At 44.8% G+C, this 13207-nt stretch overlaps 1 pseudogene; it reads left to right on the top strand.

Annotated features, from left to right (window-relative positions):
• The first annotated feature begins 257 nt into the window (after window positions 1-257).
• LOC120699142 lies at window positions 258-5292 on the top strand (annotated as a pseudogene).
• Window positions 5293-13207: the final 7915 nt, after the last annotated feature.

Consider the following 13207-nt stretch of genomic DNA (forward strand, 5'->3'; position numbering starts at 1 on the left):
AGCAGCACACAGTCAAAGATCCACAGTGCTGTTGTGCGAACATAAACCTCGTTTCCCTATCCCGGCCCCTATTTCCCACCATCCAAATGCCTATATGCAAGCGCTATCCGCCGGTAGAGTTGTTTTGGTGAAGGTTGTTCCCCTCGACCCCCAGCCCCCAAACTTCGTAGATTCCCCACCCGCCGGCCGCCGCAGAGCCAGCCCCAGCCGGACGCTCATTCAGCCCACCGAATTAAGAAGGGGCGCTTATCGTTGTCTAGCAGATGCAGAGCTTTTTCTCACGCTGGGCTCTTCGATTATGCAAATATCCTCGCGGCGGCCGCATCGCTTCTGGCGTGGACCGTTGGTACCCTACATCGCTTGCGCGACATGATTTTCCTGCTGCTCTGGATCTACTGAATCGACTTCCCCGGTGTGTTCTAATTCGCCTTCGGTTTCTTACTATCGAGTTTTTTTCTTCTCTTTAAACCGTGTGCCTTGTCGGTGAGCTTCTAGATCTGGCCAAAATCGATTCTTTTTTAGTATAAGTTTCATCATCTACCTTTCAGTGGGGCGGAGTAATTGCTAGAGGAGTCTGAGCTCTATCTTCCGGGATCCCTCTTCCTCCTCCAGCCCCCCGCCCCTTACTTCTTCCTCCCTCCCTCTTGGAGCGTAAGGGGGGTTCGAACCCCCTCAGCCCCCACATCTTATTTTATTTTATTGGGTTATTTGGTTTTATACCATTGCAATTCCTGCGTCTCGGAGATGTACCATTACAATTCTTCAAATTGGAAATATAGCATTGCAACTCTGCACTTCACCGAGAAATCCCATTGTAGGTCTTCCAGCCGCTTGGACCTCAGGCGTACACATACTCTGCATATTTTCGTATGGACGTTTTTGCCCCTGTTTCCATCCTGTAGAACCAGCGCAGCCTCATTTGACCAGCCATGGCTTCAGTCTTCAGCTGGCGTGCTGCTCTGTCTTGGAAGGCGTCGGCACTACTCGAGCTCGTGTGCTGCGCTGCAGATTACACGCCGGCGATAAGGACCCTCAAGCTGTCACTGGCCGAAAATTACAGCGATGAGACGCTCGAGAAGCTCAACGAGGCTTCAGGCTTCAAGCTGTCTTGGATTTTGTTCAATTCAGCACTATAGAAATGTATAATCGGACAATGTTTCTTTGAGCAAGCTGGAGGCTCTCCACGGACCGTCCATGGCCTCACCTGAACTGATAGAGTGCGCGCGTGGCGGCAGCAATGGATGGCGCGCGCGGGTGTGCGCGGCGAGTGTGGTGCCGGGGGCTGCGCGAATGGGCGCAGTGGCGGGCACGAGCGGCGTGATGGCCTCCTGCACGCTGGCGGCTAGGGTTAGAAGACGGCGAGCGGGTTGCCAACGTCGGAGACGATGGAGACTAATGAAGCGACGACGGAAGGGCCACGGCTGAACTCTTGTTTGGGCCCGGGGGGGGGGTAAAAATGTCTATGTACAGTATTCGTACACCTGCAAATTGGCCCAACCTGTCAGCGGACCGGTGAAGTGCAGAGTTGCAATGGTATATTTCCAATTTGAAGAATTGTAATGGTACATCTCCAAGACGCAAGAATTGCAATGGTATAAAACCAAATAACCCTATTTTATTTCAATCATGACAGGGTTGTATCCTAAGATCTGTTATTGCTTCTATTTTTTGTGATTGACAGATTTGGATTTTGTAATGTGGGTTTCCGTCATGATGATATTGTAGTAATATCCAAGAAGAACCAGGTTAAATTGGACCGGGGCACTGAAGCAATGGATAGTTCACAGATGAAGCAGGGGACTTTTGATGCCGATGGCAGAAAAATCACATCCACTGGTGGCTCGTGGAGTACTCGTATGCGGCATGCGTTTATCGTTGAGAACAGCACTCACCGTGATGGTGCTATATACAAGGAAAACTGGGGCTATTGGGGACAGGGCTGTCCTTATAATCTCGCTGACCGTACAGAGAGTAAGTGATCTGATTTTCTTTTGTTATCCCTACTTTTTGTCATATCCTTGTGAAATTTGCGATCCATTCGATTGATATTTGTTTTACTAAAAGTTTGAGGTTAAATATGCATTATTTTCTTTATTCTTGTTAGGGTTTAATTACATTGGCATTAGAATTGGCTGGTTATTGAAAAACTATGTCTAAAAAAACTATGACAGGAACAAATTGGTTCGACACAGGGTTCTTAAACATTTTACCATTTGCTTAGGAGTTGTCAGAATCTTAGGTCCTAGTTCAAATTGAGGACTTCATGGTAGGGTTGTATTTGGAACCATAGGCTATACATATAATCTTCTGCATAGTGGCTATACATATAATCTTCTGCATAGTTCTATCTTTTTTTTTCAAATTTCCAAGAGATACTTTGAATTTTTGTATCTCATTGGGCAACCAATTTTTATTCAGAACTATTAACTCACATGCAATAGTCTACCCTACTGTCTCCAAATGAGATCCAAAGGTAAAATTAGCGTGTGGGTGGGTTGAGGAGGGGGGATCCATATTGCTTCCTTTCCCTTCCACAGTCTCTCTTCCTGCACGTTTTTCTTCATTGTTCTCTATTATTCAAACAAAAGTGCCTCTGCCTCCTAATCCAACATTGGAGTGAATGATTTCACAATCAAAGGCCCATCATAATGGATTCCCTGTGCATCCATTTTTACATATTTTCCCCTCGATTTTGCCTCCATGTTCATGGACTTGAGCCCTATAACTGATTAAAAACCTAGTTCTGGTGTCCGGAGGGGATAGGCTTAAAAGACAACACAAAAGCTTGGATGTTCTCCGTGTGCATAGCCATCTGTCGTCATGGAGGTCTCCTTTTCACAATCTCTTGCAGGGCTGCTGCTACGCTTCTCTATTGCCTGGAGTGCACACCAATCAAATTAGAAGCATGATCTGGCTCATGATTGTAACCAATTATACGACATTATCTGATTAAACTATGATTCAAACAATCAAGACTTGTGTGATATGGATCATTTCAGGGAACTTGGGTTTGTTAAGTTGAATGTTTATGACTAGAGTCGTGATTTTAACAGACATATATGCTAGTAGCACCAACTTGAATTTGGATCATACTTGTACAAATCTTTCAAGTGGGGATTATCCTACCCATACCCAAATTCATGTTGGCATTATTTTTAGGGAAATTATTGTACATGATGACCCCAAAGGCTGGCTTGGTCTCTCGGACACTATACTTATCAATTTTGCATGCTGGACATTGCACCTATAGATAAAATAATATATTTGTAGTGTCCAGTTTCCACCAGTCAAAATTGACTAGTATAGTTTATTTGAGACCAAGCCACAATCTTACCCTTTAGATAATTTTTTTACCCATAGACTGCCCAGATATGCGGGATGTGTTTTAACATGGAAATTTGATAAACCCATTGGCAACCCAACAAATATGCAGTGAAAAGCACATTTTACACTATAAAATTTGTTTCTTCAGTGTAGACTAACAATTTTGATGTTTTCGGTGAAGCTATGTTTGATCATAAGAGATTTGCAAAGGTGCCTTGCTTTCCTGAACCGGAATGTTGCGTCGAGCATTTTTCAAATGAAATGGTACAGATTTTCTCATTGATGTTGGCTAAAACTCCTATCAAAAGCGACTCCATACAAATGTATGGATACTTTGCGGCACGGGATTACTTGGATGGGCATCTTAATTATGTCTTCAATCGTAGCAGGGATAATCCTGTCGTGGTACAGCAGGTGCACATCTACTACTTCACTGCAACCATACTTCTCATGTTAGAACGACTTAACCTACTTTAAATCATGAAAGCTGGGATAGTACATGGGATAGAGTATGGATATGTTGTAATAAATGTGGCTTTGGTGTTAGTTTTTTTTGGTGGAGTTGTTTGTAGTTTGTATGAAACATGCTGATAAACAACCATGTTGTACAGTATAAAGGCAACGTATCGGGTGCAAACCAACCACTTGGTGCAAACCTGTGCAAACCAACTAAAAAAGGTTTCAAAAAATTCTGAAAAAAATCATGAATATACTTCAAACCATACCTCATCTATAGAAGTTACAAAAAAGACAAATTTTGGGTGCATTTGACTATTACTATTTGTCAGAAAATTTGTCTTTTTTGTAACTTCTAGAGTAAGATGAATTTGACCATGAACTTTTATATATAGATGAGGTATGGTGAGAAGTACATTCATGATTTTTTTCAGAATTTTTTGAAAATTTTTTTAGTTGGTTTGCACGGGTTTGCACCAAGTGGTTGGTTTGCACCCGATATGTTGCCCAGTATAAAATCCATTATTTTTTTAAAAAATAATAATCAAGCATTATGGAACTAACATGTCATCAGTCCTTAAAATCTGAGTGATAATCTTCTTGGCAGTGAAGGGATCGATTAGGAAAGCTCAATTTTTTTGTTATTGTTTTTAATAATTTAGAGTTTATGTTAACATTTGGGATCTATTAGCACATGGCTTCTAATTATTTAGCTCTAGATATTTATTAATGGTTTTCTTATCAGAGCTACTGAACAATTACATTTTCACAGGGTTCTTTGATCGAGATGACTGGTCCGAGTAGGGGCATTTGTATGTGTTCAGAGGTTCTAATGGAGTTTGACATGAGGATCAAGACCAGAGAGAGAGAGAGGATGATGACCTCCAGCTGATTGATGGACTAATAACCTTAGGCGAATACATGTCAAGGAGACCATTCACACTTCGCTTTAATGGCAGCAGTGGTGGAGCTGTTGACATGTGCTTAACACTTATTGATAAAGGAATGGAGGCCATAATAGATGTGGTCATATCAAAAGTCCAGAGTACTTTTGATTTATCTCTCAGTTCTTTTGTTCCTGTTATGGAGGAGTACAAAGAAGTCAAACTTTTTCATGGGACGGTCGGGGAGATGTGCCAAAAAAGGTTTGTGGTTGCTATCCCAGTGGATACCATGATGCAGTTGAAATTTAAGGTTGCAAAAGGGGGTGCTGATGATGAGATAGTGCACTTCTGCTCCGTTGGTTCTAATCACTATGAATGTGTCAGTCGACATATTAAGTTTGAGGAGGCTTGTGTATCTGTGAAGATGACTGTGTTGCCTTATACCTGACTTGAATTGTCATGACTGCTTGGAGTTACAGTGTTTTATCATGCACTTGATGGGTGTGTACTTGACTATGTTTTGCATTTGTGATGGATCAAATTACTGTTAAACCTACCTTCAAGACAATTCTTTCTGTATGCTGCATACCGTTTTTCTGGCTTTGTCAAGTAATTTTTTTTATCACAATTGGAGCCCATAAGGCCACGCTTGGATTATGAGCTAAGTGGAGATTTTCTCGCCTATTGCCTTTTCTTCTTGTAGTTTAAATTTCTGAAGTGGTTTACATTAAAAGCGAGAATAATGTTACAAATATCTTGTATTGGATGATTTCATCCTAATCAGCTCATGGGATTCCTGCGGGAACTTCCCACAGCCACGCGACGTGTGCATGACTAGAGGTTGCGGTGACTTGACAGTAAAGTTAACTCCCGTAATGTTCACTTTATACTGTGTATATATCATCTATGATCAGTGGAATAAAGGTGATCAGTTCATTTATCTACATTCTGTCTCTTTATATTACTCGTAATATAGAGAATAGCTCAATTGATTAGATGTTCTTGGATTTTTGGGAGTCCAATCGGATCAAGGTAATGATGGAAAATTATCGCTGCACTCCTCGCATCCCTTGCTCTTCATTTGGTTACCTCTCCTTCGATGAGGATGAGGGCCATGTCCCAACACCTCGCTAGGCTCGGTGGTGGTTCAGCTCGACGGTGGTGATGACTAGACGCTGCACGAGGGGCGGCCTGATGCCCATGACCTAGAGGCTCGCGCTCGCAGTGCCTGTAACACCTCGGGTGTTAGTCACTAGTTAAGTAGTGGGTTGAGCTTAAACATGGCAGGTCAAGTAACAACTAAGATGTTAAGACCGAAATCTTGGAAAGGTTTCATAAAGCTTGGAATCAAAAGTCACATATAACGATAAGTCACAATTTTTCACGAATGTCTTACTAAGTGAATGCGACCTGGTTCATGTTGAGCAAATGCCAAAAAAAATGCCCCAATTGGCCTAAACCCTAGTTTATAGAGTTAACCAAGTTACTACTTTGACCAAATTTAAACTTCATCTTCTATACCAGCTATGAAGTTTGAACTTAAATAAGATATAAGGTTTAGCTTATGGGGAACAAACTTTGTTTAGTGACCCAAGTCTAAATCCATCTCTAACCTTGTCTAAGAGAGCCCACAAGATTGAATGTTGCTGCTGATTGGAGCATTTAGAAATATTCCAAGTCTAGAAAACGGTTCTAATTGTGTCGATGTCTCGTGTTCTCCAAATTTTGTTAATTAATTTGAGTTGAACCAAAAATAGGGGTTGAGATAATCCCTTGAGGAACAACATGTCAAGAGATGGCATCAATTGGACTCAAATTGACAAGGTTTTGATGTTCATTTTTCAATCCTCGTTAGATCATTGACATTGCTATTTTTGGAGCTAATTATCTCCAAATCCAAGGGTCTAATGGCCATGGATCCTTAATCAAAATCGCAAACCAATATGTGGTGAACATTTTAGCTTTTTGATGACACAAGGTCTAATTCGGCCCATAGCAGGCCCAACCGGTGACTCAACCGACCCACATTGACGCGCGTCAGGTGCTCGACGTACTGTCTCGACGGAATGATGCGTTGCCAGGGCGTGTCCCCGTCCAGAGCGCCCGATCTCCATTGTTTGACACCGCATCCTCCTCGTCCTGGGTTCGATAGGGAGCAGCAGGAGACTCTCTCCGCCTCCCTCAGCCGCCCTCACTCCACTCGCTCATCTCCCTCGCCCTCTCTCTCCGTGCTTGCGTGCGGATGCGCCACCATGGCCGCCGCCGTTGCAGGTATCAACATCACCAGCGTCCCACCGAGCCAAGCTCTCCACCACATCCACCTCACCTTCCTTCCTCACTTCGCGCTCGGCGGGCAAATGTTTCGGTACCCTGGTGGGCTAGTACCCATGCTGACTGAAACCATTGATTTATGTTTCAAGATTCGTACCACATTTAGTCATAACTAGTACAGAGGCATAGCACTTTGACTAGTGGATCTTGACGTGGTTCTTTATCGCGTCTCGTCGTGTACATATAGCATTTTACTGGTCTGTTTTGTCAAATCGTGATTACAGTCCGATCAACGCATTGAATGAATCTAGTCTAGACGCTGCTTTCCCCAACAAGGACAGCAACCGGAGCCGCCTCCTTCTTCCCCGATGCCCACTCCGAGATCTCGGCATCTACTGTGCACCGGCCGCCAGCATTTCCAATTGCTCTTCGCACACGCGCCGTGTGTCGACACATTTTATCCTATGTTTTTACTTATCATATATCAAGAGAAATGGATGTAAATGTAAACCAAACATAGACTTAGGGCTTGCATTGACAGAATTCCACGAGTTTTGGTGAATTATATATTTTCAGGGACTAAATAGGAAAACATAGAATATTCCAAAGAATATGGAGCCCAAAGGTGCCAAAGAATATACCGAACGAATTCTAACTTGGCTCCTACGAAAGAATATACTAGAAGGATCAAGAATACTTCACGCCGAAGCAGGCCTGAGTCAGACCCTGACCCAGACCGGCCGGCCTGATCCTTGGACCTGTCAGTCTGGCACGTAGGCCACCTCCTATCTTCCAGAGTCTTCTAACCACCGTCATTGAGATGCAATATATGCCGTTGTTCAAGGTCGGTTTGATCCCAGGGCTAACTCTAATTCATTCAAGTCATAGCCTTCATCAACTAGAGCCTCAGAGCTATTAGTCAGCAAGTCTAGATCCTAAGCCCTAGATCCACAATAGATAGCAATTAGCCATCTAGATCAGTTCTAGAGGGAGTCAAAATTTGAGTTGGATCCCTGATCAAGGTCGAGAGAAGAGAAATCCTCTCTCCTTTGTACTCTCTGTAAGTATTTGTTAGCTACACTGGATATGACTTTATTCTATTTTAATATTATATTCTTGACTATATGCTTAATTGTTATTTATGATTATATACCTTGCATAGTTAGATTGTCTTTATGTTTAAGCATAGAGTCATATAGCTCTCATCTAGATGTACACTGGGTGAGTGGTAAATATAGTGTAAGCATGGTGCTTATACCTTGTTTTCCTACGATTGCACCCTACATTCTCGGCCATGTGGTAGATCGTGGAGATGACACTTCCATTGAGTCCTTTGGAGTCCACTCCCTGAATGTAGGACAAGTTGAACATTATTACTATGGTAGACTTGCACTGTTCCTGATCTTCCTTAGTAATATTCACTATGTTTAGATATATAAGCCTCTCTTGCCATGATTGTTAGGTGTAGTTGCACTAATCATAATAGCAGTTGACATATGCTTAGGAATAACTTAGGGATATCTTCTCTATCTGATTTATACCATCTTCGTATTGCTTGGCATACCATGATCTATGACTTGTTAGTTATCATTTATTATCTTTATATGACTTGTCCCTGTTTAGTAGTTTGATTCCATATGGTTTACTCTACATTACCGGCAAAGGACAAAGTGAGACATCATTATACCTAAGTGCAAACCCTTCTCTGTGGTAAAATATAAATACGATACCTGGTTTACTCCTGGTTGAAGTGCTACAATGGTTATTCACATCTGTGCGCTTGCGGATATCATCTTTCATATATTTATTTAGTAGATTTCAAGTGTCATTTTCAAGAATACCATCCACGCTTTCTCTGGCATTACCGCTGGGGCGTGACAACCTAGTATTTAGTGATGCTAAGAAAAGTAGTAGATGAACCCTCTGAGCATATCATGGATGAGATTAACTCCATCCATGGTAATGATATTCGAGCAACATCATGATTCATCTTTCTGGCGCCATTGCTAGGGGTGAGATTAACTCCACCTTTAGCAATGTCGTTAGTACAAACCAACACCGTGGCGGTGCCACCTATTGCGGGGGCTCCTATCTACTAGTGCCACCGCCTCCGGGCTCACTCGGGCGGCCGGTTCCAGATCCCCCACACAGACGACGCCACCGCAAGCTTCTCCTCCCGGTACGGGGTGCCGCCACTCACTGCTCGTCACCTCGTGCACCCAACCACTGCTACCTGCTGATCTCCTCTCCTCGGTGCCATATCGCCGCCTGGGTGCAGAATCCAGAAGGCCGCGAGTGCATGGATAGAGGACATGGTACGTTCTCTTAGTTCATAGCTCGTACCTCTTGTCTGTTCATTCGTCCAAAACCATCACTTGGATGAGAATATGAAGCACAGTCGTGGCAAAAAGCCTAGGTCCGGCGTGGCGGAGGTGGAGTCCGGCGTCGACGTCGGCGGCAAGCTCGTGCACTTTGATGGGAGGCTGGCGTTTACATCTGATGACCTGCTCTGCGCCTGTTGGTATTTATTAATTACAAATAGAAAATGAAGGGTTCTGCAAGCGCACAGAATACCATTATAGCTTTTAGCCGGGAGTATTCTAGAGTATCATTATTTATATTTTACCACAGGGAATCAAGGGTTAAGAATCTAATAAATCACAATTATGTATGTACTAACTTATTATACCAACTAAACTAAAGTGAGGGGATAAATGATTATCATAAGGGTTATGAGTGATAGCATATATATGAGAACTCTATTGATAATGAGTAAGATAGATAACTAAGAGGTCAACGGGAGATATCAAGGTTCCTATTGTTGCGCGCGGGAAACCGTTAGTGAATAGCAACCAACGCGTTGCAGCACAATAAGAGCCGGGAGGTGTATGTGAGCCGATCGGGCTGCTCCTCACAGTGCGGCTCAACCAGCTTTTCCCGAGCTGGTTCGGGTTTGGCGTGTACGGTGGATGGGCGTGCCACCTGGCTGACAACCTAGCCAGGAAGGTTGTGGTGTTGATGGAAGGCGATGTTCTCCTATTCTCCTGAAAAGGAACAAAGAAAACAAAGATGATATTAAATACTGGCCAGATCGCACGGATCGGCCTGACACGAATAGTGTCGCACAAATCGGCACATATTTGCCGATCCTTGGGTAAAGCACAGAAGCGTATATAGATGAAAGCTATCGACCGATCCACAGATCGGTTTAGTGTTTATTCAAATCTCTAGGAACGTATCGCTTTCGAGGACGTAAAAAGCTAGATGTAACACATGTAGATGCAAGCCGAACTAGAACAAAGTAAAAGAATCTACTATGCTTTATTTGCAAGTTCAGCAGCGTATAGCAATCGTGATATAATCATGTGTCATGATAACAGCACGAACGAATCTTACATAAAGTAAACTTGATGCTAGATTCGTTAAGATAACTAATGAATCCCCGTGTTGAAGCAAGTTCAACACGGATTTCATTATGATAGCTAACGTATCTCATGTTAAGGTAAAACTGTAACACCCTGGCCTCCTACGAAACCAGAGGTTACCACAAAACACAATTTTTTTCAAAGATCTAGACATAATTAAAAATTTCGGCAGAGTTTCCCTTGTAAACTGAGCATCCAGACAAATCACACACATGCAGATAATAGTGTATCAATGAGACAACAAAGAATCACAGCCCAGACCCGACGCCATAGAACCCCAAACTTTAACCACCTTAAAATTAAACAAATAATGAGCTAGTGAATAAATCATTGTAATTGTGCCATGTGCTGAACTACTCCCATCTCCCTTGCATGTCGCGCTCAACTTGTACCTAAAAACCAAATGAAAACAAGGGTGAGTAAAAATACTCAGCAAGTACACTTCAGAACTAGAAAACCAATATTTGACATGAACAAAGAAATATCCGAATCGAATATCATGAAGACTGTAGTTTCCGTCTAAAACGGACAATCCTGAATTTTCCTTTGCATTTACCGGTAAAGCCGAGTAAGTGGGGCCAGCACTTACTCATAGGAACATGAACATAAGAACCAAATTACACAGCCGGATTCACCGGCACATGAACTGAATTAAAGGAAATCACTTGAAACTTGAATCATGAAATCACCGGATACAAAGCAGGGCCTTCTTCTTCTTCACATAGGCATCCACTCTTCCTTTCTTCCCCAAATCGAGAGTTACTGTAGAAAAACCCTCGTCCGCCAATCCTCACCAATGGAATCCGTTGCTAGCAACTCTTCTCCCCCATCGCCTCTTCCTGCAGCCCCTTTTGTGATCCCGCCGGGGTTCGAAAACTTCGCCCCCCAGAACTCCTCATCGGCTCGGCCGCCGAAGAAGAGGAAGATCGCACCAAGCGCTGCCGTTGAGGACACCGCCACGAGCTCCGCCACAGAGGACGCGGAGGTCACCATCGCTGCCAACAACGTCGCCGCTTTTGTCGCCGCCGTGGGCGCCAATGACGTTGCCGCATTGGTCGCCAATGCGGTTGCCGCGGCGGGTGCTGTCGAAGTCGCCGACAACGCCGACGCGGCCGCTGCCGAAGATTGGGAGGAAAACGCCGTCAACGATGACTTCGTCGTCGCCAACCTCGAGTTCGGCAACCTGCCGCTGCGCTTCGACGCAGCGTTGTTGGACCGAGACTCGCGACCAGAGGGGGGTGAATGGTCGGAACCAAAAACAAACCCCTCTCAACTCAACTAAGTGTCGGCCACTGGGAGGCTACACACTTAGCAAAACACAGCGGAAAACTTCACACAAGAGCCCCCCTTCAAAACGCCAAGAGAAAAGGCGCAAGGAAGCACTCAGCACCCTAGCTATGAGGGTCGGACAATCCGAACCTAAGGGTCGGACAGTCCGGTCCACACAACAGGGCAAAGAACCAACATGCGCAACGGCACAACGGACCGGACAGTCCGACTGGTTCAAAAATGAACGGGTCGGACAAACTGGCCAAGACAGTGCACAGAGCCGCACCGAGCCACAGTGGGTCGGACTATCCGATCCACTGGGTCGGACAAAGAAACCCGAGCGGGTCCTTCCACGTGCACAGGGAAACGCACACGGGTCGGACCATCCGATCCAATGGGTCAGACAAACAAACCCGAAACCCTAGCGATGGCTAGGTTAAGCCGCAGCGCGCCACTCGATCGGACTGTCCGCTCGCGCGGGTCGGACTGTCCGACCCAGCGTGCGATGACAGCCCGAGAGCAGGACGCCAGCAGCAAGACCCAATCAAAACCAAATCAATCGAACTCCATCCTTCCCCAAATCTTGAGAGTATCAAATTGAGTTCGTGAGAGGGCTATCTCAAAAGAAATCCCCAACAAAGAATCGCCCAAACTCACGAATTTCAATCGACCAAGCCGATGAAGGAAGGGAAGGGAGCTCAAGAACACGACGAACACCCGATTCACCCTACTGCCATACTCAAGGGATGATTCGTTGAATCTAATGGAGTATGAGATGCAGCAGGAGTAGAATCACAAAGTCCAATCACTTGGCAAAACGAAAAGCACACAAAGCCAAGGGATTAAGACCAAAACGGGCAAGAACAAGAAGGGGGAGGGAGAGGATCAGTTCATGGATGCAATTAGCACAAAGAAAAGCTTTGATTACTTCCAAGAACGTGATTACAGAGAATTCACAACCTGCCACCCTTCATCCTACCCACTAATGATGATCCTCTAGGCTAAGAAGTGATCAATCTCCTCTAACCTAGCCTCTCATATGAGCTTAAGCACTTGGTTGTCTAATCTCTCACAAACAAGCCAAGTGGGAGAGGTAACCCTAAGGGGCTGCCCACTTAGGCTTATATAGGTCGGGGGGAAACGACCCAGACGACACTGACCCTAGACTTAAGCCTAAGCGACTTAACTGACTCAAGGCCCTTAGGGGCAAAACTGGAAAGATACATATGAGATTTCATCCGACGATCCTCGTGGCTTCGGAGTGTTGCTTAGCTTCGACGCAACCGCGCGATGTCCACCACGTGTCCGCCGGAGACTTTTAGGGCTTCTATCTTATCCAGGCCTCTGCTGGCCCAAATAAGGTGGCGATGGTTTTGAGGCCCAAACCATCCAAACCCGCATGCCCATGGGTATTGCCGACCCATGAGCCCACATCTCGACCACTCCAAGGTGAAGTAGCTGAGGCCTTCCACTTCCTGGTGTAGGTGACGGTTTTGCGCCGAAACCGCCAAAGCGCCTGCCGCCTTCTCGTCGAGCACCCGGATTGGACACCACAGCCCCGGCGCTCTTCAGCCCGCT

This window comes from Panicum virgatum, chromosome 3K (genome assembly GCF_016808335.1).
Source record: "Panicum virgatum strain AP13 chromosome 3K, P.virgatum_v5, whole genome shotgun sequence".
Lineage (NCBI taxonomy): Eukaryota > Viridiplantae > Streptophyta > Magnoliopsida > Poales > Poaceae > Panicum > Panicum virgatum.